Source organism: Diadema antillarum, unplaced genomic scaffold (genome assembly GCF_040938485.1).
Source record: "Diadema antillarum isolate AM-2024a unplaced genomic scaffold, OU_Dant_1.0 scf00000212, whole genome shotgun sequence".
Lineage (NCBI taxonomy): Eukaryota > Metazoa > Echinodermata > Echinoidea > Diadematoida > Diadematidae > Diadema > Diadema antillarum.
In genome coordinates, this window is record NW_027271101.1 from 77,120 (window position 1) to 98,387 (window position 21,268).

At 37.6% G+C, this 21,268-nt stretch overlaps 1 protein-coding gene across 1 annotated transcript in view; it reads right to left on the bottom strand.

Annotated features, from left to right (window-relative positions):
* LOC139724381 (pleckstrin homology domain-containing family A member 1-like) overlaps positions 1 to 8,701 on the bottom strand; it is an 82,112-nt gene extending 73,411 nt beyond the window's left edge. The window contains exon 1 of the mRNA XM_071635527.1: positions 8,529 to 8,701. The gene's annotated coding sequence lies outside the window, so the exon portion shown is untranslated. The remainder of the gene's footprint in view (positions 1 to 8,528) is intronic.
* Between the last annotated feature and the right edge of the window lie 12,567 nt (positions 8,702 to 21,268).

Genomic DNA, 21,268 nt, shown 5'->3' on the forward strand with positions numbered 1-21,268 from the left:
AAGCAGGATGTCGAATCATGTGTCATTTATCCCATTAGATTACAGGAACTGTTATTCCATGTAATAAACCAAGATGAGAACAACATATCTCTCAGATACAACATTGGTTAAAGTAAGTCATGATCAAAGACTGACAGATTTTCTCTTCCACCATGTTTAGTGTCATGTAAGCTTTTATCCACATGGTGCTGTTAGAGATCATCTTGTTGAGGTGATTTCAACTTGGAAACATCAGGCTGCTTCTAAATAAAATCACACTCAGTTGGGTTTTTATACTTTTGTGTATGTATCACACAAGACATCTTTGATGGCTCAAAATCCTAGAAAGCCTTGTTTTCTGAACAAATCATATTAAGTATCAAATTAGTAGTTCGTGCTGCCCACTACTGTGCAAGTAGGCCTATTTTCTTTGAGTTTGAAACTGACAATATTCCAAATACTAACCTAAGAATCATGCCACACATATATATGCACTGTACACACAACTACAAATATCACATCATCAAAATATAAGTGATGAACAAGCACTCTTTGCATGAACAACTCTTGAAATTACACCACATTACAGGGAATAATTTTCCTTCTCGAAATTGAATAGCAATTTTTGTCTATGGACATACATTTTCAACAAAATGGTATACAAGTCTATGTAATGAAACTGCTATACAAATTACATTTTGTATAGCAGTCATACCAAAATGCATTGCAAATTGCTATGCGATACCAGGAAAATTATTCCCTGCATTATGTGTTATTTCATTGACAGTCATGTTGAATTCACGTATATGTGCACTTCCCAGCTTGAACTTACGAAAGTGAAATGAAAACAGACTTCATAGTCCAGGCGCAGCGACCCAGAAAAAATGACTTTGTTCAACCCACCCCGCAGAAAAGGTTTGACTGCATGGGGTGGTCGGTTGGACCCTCTGGAACACCCCTAGGGTAGTATGTGATATCAAATTGTGGTATCAATAAAATTTTACAGGCCATTTTAGTTGCGACATGACCATATTCTTCGAGGAAGCGTCTGCGCACACTAAGACTACTACACGTACCACTAGCACTGCTACAGGCGCCAATGCCAGTGGTGCGTGTTATAGTCTTAGCGTACAAAGACTTTTTCCGCGACAAACATCCGTTTTTGCCTGCAAACTAACTTTTCACGCTAAGCTGGGGTCGGTGTAGTGTAGTTTCCAGACGTTTTTATTTCGTCTTTATTTCTCTGAGTTGAAGCAAGCCAAGTGAGAGTGCATACCCAGCGATTGTGACGCCCGAACCGTTTTTTGTGGCAATCATTGAGCATGCACCCTCACTCGGCTTAGCGCAATACAGCAGGCTTCTGCACAATACACAAGCTGTAACTCAGAGAAATAAAGGCGAAATAAAAAGAGCTAGAAATTAAGACTAGGGTCGGTAACGCTTGTCGCTATTGGGGCACTGAAAATGACAAAATTATCACAGTTTTTGCATTTATTTCACGAAGGATTCATCGAAACGCCTTAAAACTATATATGTGCATGTTGCTAGAGATGTCAGCAATACAATGGGATACATTGTAAGGTATAATATTGTGCATGGTTACCATGGTAACTGGATGCCTACAGGTGATTGGTAACTCCCAAAAATATCTGGAATTTTACAGGTTTGTTTCTTTTGCCTTTCGTGCACATCACTCATTGTAGATGAGCTCTACACTGTAAAATTAGTCTGGATAAAAAGGGAAAAGACGCCCAAGATTTTTCCCTCATTCTCTCCTCAGCATTAATTCATTACTGCACATTTTGAATAAAATTTACATATCATGATATTTCATTTTATTCTATATATATATATATTTTTTTATATATTTTTTTTACAATAGTTAACGAACACAAAAGTACGCTTAATTCTTTGATGGATAATCCAGCGCACGTGTATATTCCTTCTTTAGAAAGAAATTTATCGGTATTCTCGAATAAACTTCCTTTAAGAACATAAACAATCAATTGCTTTCCTCTGCTCTTTTCCAGGATTGTTTTGAATAACCATCGCTCTGTAAATACTCGAAAGAGCTACTATAGAATATTGGCTTTGCTTTCTGTATTCATCTTATTTTTAAGGGAAATTTGTGTCCATACATTATTAAAAACTATACACATTTGCCTATGCTTTGAAGTCAAATTTGTGTTGAAAGTACGACGGATGCAACTTTTTCATGCATTTTACTATTCGAAAATGATATCTTTCTTTCAATGGCCGTTTATTATGCCTTTGCTTACAAATTTTGCTGTAACTTGAGAATGCTTCAAAATATTCTTCACATATCCCTGATGTCGTACACTTTATGCAGAAGGAAGGACATGCTTATCGAGCTTTTTGAAATTATGGGCTTTAGTTTTCGAGTTACTGACAACTAAATTCTGGTTGCCATGGCAACAGGGAAAACTTTTTTAACGAAAATCAATAAAAAATTGCGTGGTTTTTTTTTATTGCATCTATAAGATAAAAAAAAACAATGTTTGCAGCAGCAGGAGGCATTTTGGGGGTTACCAGTCACCTTTAGGCATCCGGTTACCATGGTAACCATGCACAATATTATAACTTACAATAAATCCCAGTGTATGGATGACATCTCTAGCAACATATACTTATATAGTTTTATGCAGTTTTGATGAATTCTTCATGAAATAAATGCAAAAACTGTGTGAGTTTGTCGTTTTCAGTGCCCCAAATAGCGACAAGCGTTTACCGACCCTAGTCTTAATTTCTATCCGTTTTTTCGTCTTCATTTCTCTGAGTTGCAGCTTGTGTATTATGCAGAAGCCCGCTGTATATATTGCGCTAAGTGGAGTGAGAGCAGACACCCAGTGATTGCGATTCGGTCGTCACAATCACCGGGTATGCGCTCTCACTCGGCTTGCTTGAACTCTTGAAATAAAGACGAAATAAAAACGGCTAGAAACTACACTACACCAAACCCAGCTTGGCGTGAAAAGTTAGTTTGCAGGCAAAACCCTTGTTTATCGAAGAAAAAGTATACGCGCTAAGACTAGTACACGCTGCACTGGCACTGGCGCCTGTAGCAGTGCTAGTGGTGCGTGTAATAGTCTTGGCTTGCGCAGACTCTTTTACGTTTGTTCCAACAAATCATGATGAAAAGTGGCCAGTAAAATTCTACTGACACCACAATTTGGAACCACATACTACCTGGGGATGTTCATAGAGGTCCCATCTACCACCTTGTCTGGTCAAAACCTTTTCTGCGGGGTGGGTTGAACGAACTCCTTGATTAAGCCTCTTACAGGAATTAGCGCCTTGACTATCAGAAGATGGTTCTGGTATACTTTTCATAACAAGCACACACACACACACACACACACAAATAGAACGCTGGGTATTCCACAATTACTACCATAAAGTTACATGATATATATCTTTAGAATACTATTAGTCTCTTGTTTGAAAAACAAAAATCACTTTAAAAAAAGGATTCTTGCCTATAAGAGAGTAAAGCCCCTAGAACTTACTGCAAAATGATGTGACATTAGAATTGAGGGGGAAAAAGTGATAAGGTGACATAAAAATTAAAAAAGAAGATGCTTGAACTTTCCATATACAGTGCAATATAAAATTGAAAACTTAACATATATCACAAGATTCTGTTCTCATGCACATCAGCTGAAGAATCTGTTACATGCAACTTTAATAAGACAGACATCACAATTTTTCTGCAGCAACTGTTCTCTTTATTAAATGTTGCACAGACCCTAAACAAAGTTTGACAAATAACCTTCCAGTTTTTTATTTTGCTGGTGACGTTTCAGGAAGCAATTGGCATAGTTAATGTCACATTTTCCCCCATTTTAAGGACTATTTACTGACAGTGTGAAAGGCCTTAGAGTGTCTTATAATGTGCCCTTAAAGCCTATTGGAAAATATATAATAGTCTATGTAGTGTTTCTTGCGGGAATTTTCCCATAACTGAGTATGTGTGTATTTCAGTCATTCAATTTTTAATCTGAAAAAGTCTACAAGCTCTTAGACATTTCTTTTGTCAATTTCTTTGGTCATCGATAGCACAGACATAAGAAAAGCTGTGCTGCGCACTTTGTGGAAGTGATAAGGGCACACATTGGAAGATTGGTGCTTAAACAGAAAGTGAAAAAAGACTACTATGTACTTCTCTTTCTATTTATAGCACAAGCCAATCTGGGCTATAGGATGTTCAAATATTCTATGTCTATGCTACAGTTTGCTCGTATGAGCTGTAATTTGTTCTATCGCTCTATCAATTTCTCTTTACGAGTTTATAATTTGGCTGCTCTGGGGGGTAAAAAAATGACAACCTTGGCTTTCAGTTTCCTTTCCACCACCATGTCATTACATTTACCATTATTTTTTTTTTTCACAGATTTTCAAAAGCCCTAAAAAAGAACAGCACTTCATCCGCTTAATGGGGCTATCCTGCACAAAGATTGCAATATGAAAACAAAACACATAATTTTATCATTATCGGGCAACATGATGCTCCTCGTTTTCCTGATTGATAAGACTTAAATGCTATTAAAGTTTGAAGAAAAACAAAAGGGATTAAAGCAGTCAATGGAAAGTGAGGGGACTTTATGAAACCATTTCCCTTTCTAGAGCAGGAAGAAATTTGATTTAAAGGGAGTTGGTTGTCAGATATTAAGGGTCTTTGGTAAAATCAATCTTTGTTCACTGACCATGCTATTGTGGTACATTTGAAAGCGACGACTAGTGCAGGCCTGCTAGGATAGAATTGCCTGTTAGCAAATAAGTGCATCACAGCATCTACTGCCCACCTTTGAAAGCCAACTTTGTTTCCCTGACCAGGACTACTCATTCTCAATTATATATTGTATATAACCCTCTACCCGCTGCACTGCTCAACTGGGTCCTACTCTAGGTGGGAAGCTCTAGAGGCAATTATTGTGGCTACATTGAAATGCACATCATGGACCAAGGATTCAGCAGGGCACTAATTGCACAGACCCACGTTTCACATCTGCCACGTTCCGAACGTCAAAATAAAACTGAGTTTCACGTGGGTATGTCAAAAATGGTTGAGTAATAATGTCAATCTCAGTTCGCTTCTTGATTTGGCCAATGTTCCTGGCTGGTTCCACCTTCTACATACGGATCGGACATAGAAGAGAAAGTTTACCTTGCTAGCTAGCGGCAGAAACATGCACGTTAATGATCTCCTCTGATGAGCTTTACATCCTCTTTGATTGCAGCAATTACCATGCCTCAGCAGTTAACCTCTCGAAGCTACCTGGAGTGTTTCCATATGGAAAGTGCAGACCCGATGTGGATCTATCATCAGTGAGCATGTAAAGTCGTTGTAGGACATTTGCAGTCCGACACGGAAGAGTCCACAGGTTACAATGTGTAGATTTTTTAACCTCACAACTAAAACTATAAAAAAAAATAATAATAATAATTTGCTCTCTATTAATTTATGGATTGCTTCTTTTGTTACATTTATAAGAATTAATCAATGCAATCTTTGAATTACAGATCCAGTACTACTGAAACACAGCAACCAGCTCCTGGACAAGGAGGTTCTGTGGAGATTTAATGTCCCGATGCCTGGTTTGTTTAAAGGGATAGTACAGTATTGGTGGAGATGAGAATTGGGCTTTTAAGTTTTTGCAAGATACCAAGAAAGCACTTAATGAAATAGTACAGAGCATACCATTTTAAGAGGAATTCAAAGTTTATTTGATGAAAATCGGGTTTGGAATGACTGAAACATCCAAAAACAATGTAAATCAAAGCGATCGTAATAAAGTGTGGGTCCCACACTTTATTAGATTCGCTCTTTTTTGGATATCTCAGCTATTTCAAAACCAATTTTCATCAAATAAATGTTGAATTTCTCATGGAATCACATGCTCTTTCATATTTCATAAGAGGTTTCTTTATTATCTCACCAAAAAATGTTAGAAACCTGAAATTATGTCTCAACCAAAACTAGACAATCCCTTTAAGGCTGGTAGCGGTGCCAATGAGGAGGAGAAGGAGGGGGTGAAGAAGGAACCAGACATGATGGCTAAAACCCAAAGTTGGCAAAGAATTCTTAATTTTGCATTATTTCCTCATATTGTCCACCTATCTAAATGGTTCTTGGAAAGTAATCCCGATTGTCCTGGTAAGTGGCAGTGGCAGGCCTGATAATGGAATGCTCTCCAAGAAATGGAGTGAGTGCACTTTTGGTTTGGGTTTAACTCCAGTGACAGGGGTAATTGTATGTTGCATAAACCACTTTGAGTAGTACATGGTGATAGAAGGGGGTGGGGGAGAGATAACAATGAAATGAAATAAATGCTGTTTTTGCACTACCTGGGCCCTGTTTTATGAAGAGTTATAACTGATTATATACAACTGTAGTTGATTTCTATCATAAGTCTATGGTAGCCTGTGTGGTAAGAAAATTTATAAATAAATCGATTATATCTTTTGATGAAATGGGGCCCAGGTATCTTTTATTCAAAATGGTTGAAACCTCCACTAATCCAGAATAAAAAAAAAAAAACAAATACAAGAAGCACTTTATAGTTCTGCCATTAGGCCTAATGGAAAAAGAAAATAAACTAATCACCTGACAAATATTACTCCGGGTAGATATGACACAAAGCCCTTCATATTACTCAGAGAAATGAGGAGACAAGACAACAGCAGTAAATTTCAATGACTTTTGCTCGCTCTGGCAAGTGGCGTAGGCCCTGAATATGAATTTAAGCACTGACAACACAGTATACAGGGATACCAGCACAAATCTAATCTAATCGCTTTTCAGCACACTGTCATCATCAATGCCAGGGATGAATGTCAAATGCCCTGTAATTCAAATTAAGCATATAAACAATAATACACAGCTTTATTTCATGGTTGTTTATACTATTTGATGACCATCTACAGGATTACTACTTCGAGATTTAATTGACGAAAATGTCATGTATTGTTTTGAGTTGAAATGACATAGTGAAGTGGGCTTTGAGGGGAGCTTGGATTTATGAGAACTAAGAATATCAATACATCATGCTTGAAAACACACAACAATAAGATCACCAGCTCAAATGTGCCATCTGACAGAGCCTTGCCAAGAGTGCTCTAAACTGGTATGAACATACGAGGTGGGTAGACAGAAAGATCCATTTGTCCTCCAGAGTCTTTTACTTTTTTTTTTTTTTCTCTGACGTTATTGCTCTCCTCCAGAGGGGATCCGTGAAGCCAGACGCTGTCTCGGCGGAACATATATCCCAGAGACTCCAACCCCAAGCACCTTCTGATCTGGAGATTCTCCCACCTGAAACCCCTAGCAAACGGGAGACTCCAACTTGCGCATATCACGAGCGCGAAGTCTCTTGCAGTCTAGGGTTCTAGATGCTCTCTCTTTCTATCTAAGGCTTATTTTTCAACATACAATTAAATCAAGTAAGAAATCACTTCAAGCGGGAGAAATTAAATCTCAAGCGGGAGAACGGGAGATTCTGCAAAAAATGGGCTTTCGGCGGGAAATCTCCCGTCAAAAGCGGGAGAGTTGGAGTCTCTGATATCCCCGACACGACGACCAGATACAGACCGATCTTACAGTCAAGGAGGTGGGAAGAGTAAGCTCTCTTCCCACTTCCCTGGTATAAACAGACTTGCATCCCAGAGCATTTTAGAGTGCTCCACAAGCATTCCTGAAGCAAATAGTACATGCTATAAGCGCATGCAGCACTAGATTTTGATTAAATAATGTTAATCATTATGACCACTGCAATAATAAATACGCATGTTTATGGAGGGGCCAGTTCTGCAAGTTCTTACATAATCGTAGACTCTAGACTAGTTCCTAATTGATCATTTACTGGTAACTTACCTTGAACACCAGCACAAAACTTCTAATCTATTCTTTCAACAGGAATAATTCCAGAATCAGATATTACCCTCTGATTTTACCCTCTGATCAAGGAAATGACATCTACAAGTACAACCATGACAACCACAATAATACTATAACACCGACAGCAATCTATTCATAGCATACATAGTACACACAATACATAAATTACAGCTTGATGCATCAAATAGCAACCTATAGTAGGCCTAGCACTAGCAGCAGAACAGCAAGGATTATATTCCAGGGGCAGGGCCGGGCCAGGGTACCAACTGCCAAGTTCCAACCGGTAATTATCAAGTAAATTTAATCTAGATCTCGATCTAAATTTACCCTGCTTTAAGGCACCATGTCATGAGGTGTAAATAGCATCAAGTATGAGTGGACCTTTTTAAATCGTTTCCTTGTGAGGCACGTAACAATCAATTACCCCTATCACATGCACATGGAACATAGCATTTGGCTGTCAAGACTGCAGTGACCATGGCATGGTGTGAGTATCAGTGCTTACGGCATTCTTCTTGAATCGTGCAAAAGAATATCAATACATCTCAAAGTGCATAATCACATGTACGATGTAGAATGACGAAATGAAAACCTCACTCTTAGCACTTAAATCCATTGCAATTCCCTAGATTACCTCAATCACTAGTACAGATCCACTCGCGTTCTACAAAGCTCCGAATACATCCAGCAAAATTTCCACGCTTCAGAGGAAGGAATGACCAGGAAATCGAGAATAACGTCAGTTTTAGCAACACACTAACTACACCAGCACGCGCAGCTTAGCATGAAGGCTGGTGGGCGCTTTCTCTGTCGTTTGTCCGCCTGATACTTCCGGGTTCGTATTCCCTCGATGTGACGGGGCACAGCCGATTGCTCTCTTGTGTGTAAACACACAAGACACATGTGTGAGGGACTGAGGATGGCGGCTCGCGGGGTCACCGCATAGTCTGCCTACAAGCCGCGGCGGGGCGTCCTCGGTGGGGGAAGCCTGATAATGCGCGTACTGGAAAAGGGAGTTTCCCTTACTACTGCGAGTACAGTATAACAATGTAAAAGAGTTTCTTTGTATACGCGCTGCGGCCTTCTCTTCAGTAGATAGGAGGAGGCGTTTACCTTGGGTGATACTGTACCTTCTCGGTTTCAACGTTTGTTCCTTGAATAAGTGTGTGTGGCCGTGTGTGTGTATATTTTATGTGCGGAGAGGAATATGGCAGAAAGATATAAGGGAGTATATCGGACAACTGGTTTTAGTCAAAATAGGAATAGCGAAAAGTATAATTGTGCTTATTGGTAAATTAATCACAATTATTTCAGTTTCATATTTTCTTAATCTTGGGGATACTAAAGGGGATATTCTTATCTGTTAAATGAAATCATTGCATTTTAGATACAGCCCGTCATATACGTCTAATAGAAAATATATGTCTACTTTATTCTTTTGATTACACATATACAGCATTTCGAAAATGTTTTATTTCATGTTCAGAAATCCATTGTGGCCTTTGAGGGGAACTACCGAAAATGTTCACGTGCACGGTTTCAGAGAATGTTGGAATGCTAGGCTGTACATGTTGGTGAAGTTTGAGGAAAATCAGACAAGCGGCGTTGTCCTATAGGCCTATATGGGGCCTACTGCAACCAAAATCACGAATTGCCGGAGTCTCTTTATCCAGGGATGACATTACATAGATTTCAATCAAAACTTTTAAACGTCTCGGATCGTGCTATTTTCCTCAAACTTCACTGATGAATACTACTAATATTTCTGAATTCGCAAAACGTGTAAGGCCTGCTAGTATATTGGGATATCCTGTCCACCTTTAATGCTCATAAAATCGGACACTAAGAACAGTTGGGTCAGCGTACGTTTTTTTGCTATGTAACGTGTGATTCCATTCACTAATAAACACAATTATCTATACATAGAGAGTGTAGGTTGTTGGTTGTTGGTTTTTAATTTTTAATTTTTTACCTCACTTTCCTTAACTGAAAGAATCCACATATTGTTATTAGAGAGTAATTCCACACCGTGTTCAAGTTGGGCTTGATAAATGAAGGTTGGTGTTTCTACAAAATTGGACCTGAAATAAGAGACTTTGGGAATTAAAGGCATTATTTACCATTTGCAGATGAGAAACAAAAACCCCGCTTTCAATGCTTCAAAATAGTTCTAAATGTGACTTAGGGATAGAAACAACCAGTGTAAAATGTTAATCAGTATAATCATTGTAAAGTATCTTGTGAAAAAATTGTTGAGAATTGTTTTTAGAATAAACCGCCTAACAGTTATGGTTTATTGACAAACATAGTAATATCTCCTTATATTTTTAGGCTTTATTGAGAAATTTTTATATGGTAGGATGTTTTGTGATACAACTGACCTAAACCAGGGCTCGACACTAACGGTGGCCCGGTGGCCCGGGGCCACCAAAAACGAAAGTCGGGCCACCAAATTTCAAAAAGGGCAAATTTGGTGGCCCGCCTCGGGCCACCAAAATTTTTTGAAAAGTGTCATTTATTTATGTTAAGATGTTGCAACCCATGTGCCTGTCAATGAATATTTATACTTAGTCTTACCATTCAGTAGTTAAATTTGTTTAAAGGATGGATGAAAAGGACTGACTAAGTGCCTGAGAGTGAGTGTTGCGAGTTTGTTGAGGTTTATTTATGAGTTGATATGCGGTCCAGCTTCCAATTCTTTCTATGATAAAACTTAAATATTTGACTCATCAAAAAAAAAAAGCAGGAATTTTAATGTTTTTTATTATTTCTTTGGGGGGGGGGCACCAAAAATGTGAAATTGATGATTTTGGTGGCCCCATCGGGCCACCAAATAAAACAGTTAGTGTGGAGCCCTGCCTAAACACATTATGCATCAAATGCGATAACTCGAACATTTTTTTTTAAATTCAAATCACTGCTCCCAGTTGTAAATAATACCTTTAAAGTTTCGTGTCTCGCGAAGCACGCGGTGGCGTCGTCATCATCTCCTAAGTTTCCCATTACCTGTATATGAATCTTCTCTAAATTTGTGTTGTTGTTGTTTTTTTTTCTGGACATGAAACCAATATGAACAGGATGCATCACATTTTAGGTGGAATCTATGGTACCACAAACACGATGTACCCGATACAATGTATCATTTTTTGCGTGCGAACCAGTAAAAACTTGTGTGATGGGAATGGCATCATCGCCTCTTTCGGACTCCTTTATTATAGCGTGTGTGTGTGTGAGCGGTTTGTGACTGATTTATCACTGTTTTGAAAACACGGGGAAGTTGAAAATGCCATAACTGTTTATATTTTGGATCCCGCTTTCGATGTTTTAACATCTACCACTCTGTTCGTCTAGTATTACTCCATATGTAATTGTAAGAGAAACTTTTAAAACGTGGTTTTCGGGGTTCCTTTTCACCCCAAGCTTCGTTGTAACATACATGCATGGCTGATGCAGTTTTATGGATGTGACGAGGAAATGTTTTTGTTATAGCACAGAACACGGAATGTACTTGACAGTTTGCAATCATTCGTTTATACCGACTTCAGAGCCTAAAGTGTGTGTGTGTGTGCGCGCGCGCGTGTGTGTGTCTATTCTTGCGGTCGGCTACACGTCACTTCCGGTCGACTGGAGTGAAAACAAACAGCTTGCAAGCGCTAAGCCTGCATATTAAATGCGCATACTGCATGCTGTGCATGTGCGACGCGTATAATTTATGTGCAACTCTACGCAGCTCAGACATGGGGACTGTTTTTCATTATTCATTTTGTCATTTGTGCCATCATTCATGAGATACATGCATCATGTCTTGCCAGCAATATTCTAAAAATCTGGATCCTGTCGATCGATCGGTCCCGGTATTTTGCCAAGTTTAAAGGCGGCCGGACTGGACCTGTGCCCGAAATAGCGGCAGGACTCTGGATCAACGACCCGACAAAATGGCCAGATGTGCAGTAGAACCTCTTTGAGTAGGCCCTACCCCGATATCTACGCTTACTTAGTACCTCATAGAAACTTCAGGTAGGTCTAACGTTAGTACTGTAGTACTTAGGGTAGGGTCTAATTTAGAGTAGGCCTAGGGCCTAATCCTGCCGCCCGCACAGCTACAGTACCAGCTTGCGCTAGCGCTATGCTCGCGGGGCGCCCCGGCAGAAAACACGTACAGCGTTCACTCCAGGCTCACGCGAGTGGTTTGTTTTCACTCCAACGCTATCCATGACCCCGTGACACGCAAAATACCCGGATGTCCGACCATGAGAATAAACCAATGGATGGGTAGTAGAGGTGGTGCCATTTTTATCTATGTGATCATCATAGTTAATTTTGTATCGAAATAATTATGATTATCATCGACATCTTTTTTCGTCGTTAAGGCAGAGTATCAATACGTAAACCCTTTTTTATGTCATTTCCAATTTCAAAGAAATCTTGCAGGGATTGCTTGTTTCATTTTTCTACGTTTATTAAAGTCACCTCTTTGAACAACGTGTGTGCACGTGACATTCTATTATTTTAATGAAGCTCATAAGGCTGCGCGTATACATGCGTCTTCAGAAAATCTGACAATGAGGTCTTTAAATCCTTGTTGCCAAATTTGGCTGTTCTGTGGCTCTCCACGCTCAACAAAGCTCAGATTAAAACCTTGTAGAAGGTAAAAAACCACAACAATTCACAGGGACTTCCAACAGGTCATCTAGGCCTACTGAACACAAGTCACTGAACCACCAGGACCACTTATAGAAATCTCAGGGAAAGGCAAAGCGCCAGCGGGAATTTTGAGTTTTTGATCCGAGTCCGGCTCTCCTGTATCATTCCACACCTAAGGGAAACAATACCAAGCTTTAGATCTGCGACGCGAACTCTAAAGACGACAATATTAGAAAAGAAGAGAAAAGAAAAGAAAAACAAAACAAAACAACAAACACAATAACAAACAACAACAACAACAACATAAAGAACAACAAACACAACAATAGAGCACATGCGCGAGACAACTGTTTCCGTTGTCCAACCCGGGAGGAGACGTCGTCTTGGCGTTCCATGCAGTAGCGTTCGCGTCGCCGATCTAAAGCTCATTACTCATGAAGTACAGCTCTGCGTGAAAGAACGCCCTCTTGTGCGACAAAAGCACGCAACACGAGCAAGTGCCTTTAAAAAAAAAAAAAAAAAAATTATTATTACATTTTTTAGAAGAATCTGACATGTTTTGATATCAGTTTGCGTCTGAACTACGAAAATGAATCCATCAGGATTGGATTATGAAATCAAAGACCCCCCCCCCCTATCAGTTGACCTATAGAGTGTGAAGGTACAGGTATACCGTTTGAAAAGAAATTGGTTTGCTACTACGTGTATTTTCCACAATACATACTTCAGAGAAGAGTAGTTCTGGTGGTCCGGGGCCACCTAAACTAGATGTCGGGCCACCATTTTTAAAGAAAAGAGATGTTTTGGTGGCCAAAACGGGCCAACGGAAATTTATTAGCTTGCACATTGCTCTTATACTTATGTGTGGGGTTTTTTTTTCTCACCCAGAAAAATGGAGAATAACTCACGGCTCAGTGCTTCTGTTCACTGAACGCATTTCAACTCTAAAATGCAAGGTTGCAAGAAAGTATTCACTGCCGAACTTCGAGTATATTTTACGGTGAAATTCAGCTGAACCATTTTAAAGTCTTTAATCTGAATCGTATCTATCCAAAACAGAAATAGGTATACACCTATAGGATAAATAAAATTTCATGAATAGGGCTTGTGTGGTGCCTTGGAAATCCAAGTTCATGCCTTAATTTAAAGGGGAAATCCAGTCCAAATGAAGAGTTTGTTTGCAAAAACCGATAAGTCCATATTTGCCAAATGGAGATATTTGCGATTAAAGGTCAAGAAAAATATAGAGAATAAAAAAATTTTTGCTTCTTTTGACCACAACTTCAAAAATATGCCTATATATGTAATGCCCAATATATCATTTGAAAGATATTATTTTGTACTTTATGACAGAGATCGTACTTCAAAATCTTCAAAAATGGACTTATCGGTTTTTGCAAACAAAGCCTTCAAATATAAGTTAGTCTAATAAGAAAGAGTAAAATATTACGAGTTCAATGGTAAAATTTTAATCGAAATCAGATGAAAAATAAGGAAGTTATGACATTTTGAAGTTTCATTAATTTTTGAGAAAACAGTTCTTGAACGGTCAATATGAATATGCAAATGGCAAAGTGAGCATGTTATCCCCTCACAACTTGCCATATATTTTGTACCACATAAAATTTTGAAATTTCCAGTTTTTCATTCAAACGCAATTATGCCCAATGCTCAAATCCTGATATATCTAACTGATCACTATTCTAAAATTATACAACCAGGAGTAACATCGTTTCAGACTTCAATGACAGAAACATTGAATTTTCATCATTTTTTGTACACGATCTATGGAAAATTGTGAGGTTATGACAAAGTCAGCTCACTCATATGCACATTCATATCCACTGTACAAGAACTGTCTTGCAGAAATTAACAAAACTTCAAAATTTCATAACTTCCTTATTTTTCATCCAATTTCAGTCAAACTTTTACTGTTGAACTCGTAAGATTTTACTTTTTTTAATCAGACTAACTTATTTTTGAATTGGATTTCCCCTTTAATATCAAATACGTCAGAGTCAGTGAAGTTAGTTACAGTGTGTGGCACTGGAATCCTGATAACATACATGCCAATTTTCACATAAGTATCAGTTTATATGATTTTTATGTTTTATGAAATCATTTCATTTTCAAGTGTTTTATTTTTGCTTTATTTAACGCAGTTAGTCATATCGTTGCCAATTTTCTTAAATTATCAGTTTATTCTAACATTTTTTTTTAATGTTCATTAAAAAAAAAAAGCTTATATTTTCAGACCACAAAATTTCATTATAAGGCCACCAAAAATGCAATTTGACGACCATGGTGGCTCGAATGGGCCTCCAAAAGTACAAGTTTGTATCGAGCCTATATGACTGATTTTTCATGTTGGGCCAGTCATAAGTACACTTCGCTTGCTTTTTACTTGAATATGTATTATGTTTACATTCTGTTTATTTCTTAATAATTCCCACCACTTGACACAAGCTCTTAGTTTTACGCTAGTTAAGTTGACCTATGGTGCAAACTTGGAGATTTCTAAACTGGAAATTATCCCACTTACAGCTACACACTTACCCTTAGATGAGAGGTTTTCCTTGATGAGCATTAGGAAGCCTGTGTGTATGGTTGGCTGACATTGCAATAATTACGCACTGTTGAACTTTATCTTACACCATGTAGTCTGTTACTCGATTCTTAGTAAAATATGAATTTCATCTGTAAAGTTTGGTCTGATAATTTACTTGCCCAACTCTCTGCTCTCTTTTCATCCACTAATGATAATGATAATGATAACGATAATAATAATAATAATAATAATAATAATAATAATAATAATAACAATAATAATGATAATAATAATAACAACAACAACAATAATAATAATAATAATAATAATAATAATAATAATAATAATAATAATGATTATTATTATTATTATTATTATTATTATTATTATTACCATTATTATTATTATTATCATTATCATTATATCAACAGAAGAGTAACAATGATTATAATCAGGAGGAAGAGGGTAGTACTTGTAATAGTGATATTTACACTACTAGTATCTACAGCAAAATATCTGATGATCACATTTGAGTTGTATAGATAATGGTCTTTATTTGTACATGCGCCATTCATTTCACCAGAAACATATGAAAGTACTCAATCATGTAGATTGACCAACAATGATTCCAATATCTTGTTTGTGCTCATGATGAATCTCTGTATCAGATTTCTTACTGCAGGAATCACACACTTCTCTCTGGTCGGTTTACACAGAAATATCATTCACCCGATACTGCTACAAACTTTTGCAGCCAACTTCCTACTTTTGAAAATGCATGTACTCGACTTTTAATTAATCATCATGATCACTCTGGGCTTGACAAGCTGATGGAAGACTTGCGATTATTGATGGTGGCATAATATTATATCTTGGCATGGAGGCACTAGACTGGGTTTGAAGACATTGTTTTTAACAATGTTTCATGTTTAATAAATCTGAGCTTAGTGGTCTTACATATCTGTCTATTACCCTTATATATACATGAAATTAAGTCATGGGGGAAAACCCAATCGTGATTTAAAATAATCTTTGAATGTTTAAAACAACTGCAATTATGTGAGTGACCAGATTCACAACACTCAACTTTCCTCAAAGCAGTTGTGTTACAATAAACCATATTGAAAATCACTTCAGAGCATGGGGATACTTGTTCATTGATACACTTTCAAATGACAAAAACTGGAAAGCTTTTGTACATCTCGGTGCTTCTTAGTCCTTTTGAACATCTTTTTACAGATCACACAGTATAAAGGCCTCCAATTCTGTCTAGTTTAAGTATAAGTAAGCCACCATAATATCAAACCTAATTGCAAGTATTCTGAATGCCAATTTACACAGAAAACCCAACAGCATTGTACATACTGTCCAAAGCCCCTGACACAGAATGGGTTTACAGTGTCTCTAAATGTGACCCGCTACAACAAAAGGATCCTAAAGTCGCTGACGGGTGAGCCGAGAAAATCGAGTTTGAAGTCAGATCACCAAAATTTGTCAAAACGTTCGGATTTCTGTTTTTACATAATTTTGTAGTCTAATTTATCTTCTATCATCTGTCGAAATTTTGACGCTAAATGATCAAAGGAAAGGCCTGAAAACAGCATTTTTCTGGGCCATGCTTGGCTCGCCCGTCAGCGACTTTAGGATCCTTTTGTTGTAGCGGGTCACAAATTTTCAGTCTTACACAAGTTTTCTTGCCCAGTTTCCAATATCTGGCTTTTTAACAAAGCTAGCACAAAAAAAAAAAAAAAAAAAAAATCAATTGAAATGTTACAGTAGTTCAACATCACTCCACATAATTGCGTCTCTACAATATTAGTACTTTATACATAGATAACTTGGTTATGATTGCAATGACGTAACAAATTGAAAAATGTGCAGAACATCACATCATTTTGATGATTTATCAACAAAAGTCCTACAGAAAATCAAAAAAAAAAGAGACACAACTTTAAATTTTGTGCTAAACAAAATTTGTGACTTCAGGTCAACAGACACTGATACTGCTGTCCATGGATTGGGCAACTTAACCTGTTCCATACTGAATTCTGAAATGCCCATAGACTTAATACGCAGGCAACCAGGTTCCCGTATAGTACAGGTTAATTGGACAGGTCGCTCAGTAGAGTATTATACCGCTTGGTCTAATTCCCAGAATATCTATGACCATGATAGCTTAACCCAGTTGCTCTATACAGGATTAGAACATGCGGGATGACCCAAAGTGAGCATTAGACCATGCGAAATTAGACCAAGTGGCAATTTACCACTGGACATGCTACAAAATATACATAAGTAGTCTCATAGACATAATTTTTCTACATTTGTACTAAATAATTCAGTTGTTGCAAAGAAAAATGTATGCACATTAACATATTCACACAGTCTCTGAATATATGCAGTGGATTTTTTCAAAGGCCAATACAGTGATTAAACATGCCAGTTGTTACTGTTATCTTTACAGAAATATGCATAAATATTACAGATTAGAACGCATAGTAGATGTATAAGTATTTAACTTAAGAAATACAAAAATATGCAGATCAAAGACGAGCTGTATACATCCACTTTGTACACACCTAAGATATAGATACTCTGTAGGCTTATACATTACCTCTTTACACATCCTTGATAACAAAATGCAGTAAGTCTGAAAAGTAACCTCTCATCAAATATACAAACACAAAGCAACCGTCATAAAATTCACAGCTTTCTTGAATATTTAGTGGCTGGTATATCAGTAGAAATACAAAACAATGCTCAAATTATGCCACATGAATATGCGATAATTTATCTTCTTATTCCTGACACACAAACTAATTTTCACACTGTGCACTACATCTCCAAAAACATAAAAAGAACGTTGCATTTTCTTTTCTTCTGTTTATAGCATAGAGATTCTGTAAAGCCAGATATTTTCACAGCATGACATTGGAGCTGACAGCCTTTTTTCATGGCGTGAAATTTCCACAAATTGTCACTGGTATTCAATGCACATAGTGAAGACAAAAACTTTTGTACATATTAATTTCGCGAATCTTGGCTCTTGCAAAATTTGCGAAATTAAAATGCATGCAAACATTCCTCGTTTTACAGTAGTGCCATTACATAATCATGCACACATGTTAAATTGGTCACATTGCCTTGGGTAGTCAGCGCGATGAAGATGTAAAAAAAAAATTAATATGAATTAAAAATACATTTTGAACTCTGTCTTAAAGAGATCTGACATAACAACTTACCCTATTTCAAACAAATCCTTGATCAAGATTTAACAATATCCTCATGTTTTTTTTTTTCAATTGCCTTTTCATTGTCTCTTCTTGCTTTGTTATTACATTTGCAATTGATATTTCAATATTCCTCTTTATAAAGATTTTGTGATACATTCAACCTTGTGTGAGGTGACTACCCTGAAAAGACTGTAAACAGTATATTGACTTATGCACGCATGAACATGTCATTTAGGTAGAGAGTGTTTGTGCCACTTAGATGTAACATGATGGGTGGGGGTGGGGGTGGACTTATGTAAAGTTGTGCAGATTCCTATTCTCACTAAAAATAAAAAAAAAATAAATAAATAAAGAGGTACACCATAAATTAGATGTTCTATCACACACTTGGGCAGGCAGGGATTTCAATTTTGTTGTAATCTTTGCCTTTATATCAAAATAGTAACCAAGCAAATATAAAGCAATGTGGAAACAAACCAATGACACTTCTCACACACAAAACTACTTCAGCTTGTATCAAATATATATGATTTGTACTGTTACGAGGTAAACAGACGTCACAAAAGGCTGGAAAATGGTATCAATCCTCATTACAACCAATACAAATCAGCCTGTTTTCAGCAGGTATCAAGACACCCACATACATACATGATCATCTAATACATGATCATCTGTATCATATGAACTCCATGAAATGAGCAAAAAAGCTAACTTGCCTATGGCTGAACTTAATAAACAAAGTTCCTTCTTTTGTTGCCTGCCTAGCAGAAGGGCGCTAAGGCTTGCGGGCTCAAAAGATCACAAAAAAACGATGATCGCATCATATGAAGGACCTTTCAAAACTCAGTCAAATTATGTCATGAATAAAACTTCCAATTTTGTGGAGAAATTTCAGGCCAGGGCCCTTCTGTCAGGCCAGCAACGCTTTCATGTGTAAATGATCGTTCATGTAACTGCATAGGGAAGGTAATGCAAGCACTAACTAATGTTTTGATGCTATCAGGAGGACAACCCGTGTGTAGCAGGATTCACGCGACAGTTGGAAAGCATCGTGGAGCGAGGTAGCAAAAACATAATTGCAGCAACTGACATCAATCCAGATTTCAGTGTCGCATATCTACAATATTCTTACGAGAGGGGTGCACAAGGAATGGACACAAAGGTGCCAGTCCCCCACTAAAAAATGTACATTTTTGGGTCCACTCCCAGTCAAAATGCTGTGGACATTCACTTTAATGTATTTTTTTTTTTACACAGATGCAGTAACAGAAACACTGTTAGGCAATATCTTTCAAGTAAAAAGAGGGCTGCTCTCAAGTAACAGACAGTATTAGAACAGCTGTTGAGTTTGAATGACATTAAGTTAGAAACATCTAACCTTCAGAAGCTGAAATAGCTTTCACACCAGACCTCATTGCTATTTGATACCCAACTTTCAGTTGGATTCTTAAACCAGTCACCTATCTGATATTGCAAATTATAAAGAAAGCACATCTAACTCTAGAGAATGCATGAGTCAGTTACTGTCTGAACAAAGAATATGTGGATGCATTTCTAAATGTAACACAAGTTCTAAAGCTTAAGCAAGACTTGTCGCTCAGTCTTACTCGGCAGTTATATAACTCATGTACGTATCTCCCCGAGTATGAGAGGCTCTAATAACTTCCCTTTAACTTAACAGATGAGATTGCCCACTGTTAGAAAGCGACTTTGACAGGCTTAGGAAACTTATCTGAGGAATGATCACATGTGAAGTATCACTAGCAACATTCAAAACTTGGGTTACTATCTCATTTCCTTGTGGAATAGAAACTTTTGACTTGAGTTCATTCACACAGAATTATTTGGCATAGTTCCTGGGGAGAAGCATCAACATGATACCATTAATGATATGCCCTACTGTAACATCAGACAGACTGTAACCTCGGCTAGTCCGAGAAAAGAGTACAAACAATTTTACACACTTCTCCATCCAAATTCTGCAAAGCATATGGGAGTGCTAAATTGATGATAAAGACTAAACTATCAAAAGAAACAAACATTCATAAGGTACACACTTGCAGCTTTAATCAACAAGTCACTTTGGTCTTCGCTTACAGACACCACATACTGTTTATTGGTAGTTGGAACACAATTTACCTGATTGACCTGCAAGATTGCACAACGCACTCACAAACCACAAATAAACATGCTTCATTTATCACACATTCACTTTGTAAAAAGTGCGTACAGACTCTTCGTGGTGTTTAAAGTAATTATTCTATGACATTCTCTGCATGAAGTTTTCCTTTTGAATAGCTTACTGACTTTCAAACAAATAAAGGTACAAAGCACAGCCCAATCAAATGTGTCTTTCTCGTGATGCACTTTGCTGTACATATTTTGTGCTCTCTGAAAAGATGTCAAAATCATTATCGACACCCTTTCCTACAATTACATCTCAGTGCATTACACTTGTGCAAAGCATGACAAGCTTTGTAATGGAAGCAAAATGTGGCCTGAGAGACCCTGCTCAGGGAGGTGGTTATCAATTCAGACAAGCACAACATAGCCTGTAATTTGGCAGTTACTCTGCTGATTCCACATGGCAAACATGTACATCCCCAGAAGGAACAGTCTGGTGAATATCATGGCATCTTAAGCAAGCATTCATTGAACTTCACAAAACTCCATGGTTTTTAAGTACTCTGGTGTATACTTCTCCATATCAGCACTAACTCTTTGGAATACTGTAAAAGTGGAAATTTTCGCGGTGTTGAAATTTTCGCGCATTTCGCGCAACCAGAAGCTACCGCGAAAATAAAAGCACACAAATATTTTTGCGTGCCGTATGTTCCAGTACTTGATGTCTTGATTCCGCGGAATTAAAATCATGCGAAACTCTTCTTACACGGCCAAGCGCGAAAAATTAGTCGCGCGAAAATATCCACTTTTACAGTACACTGGTCT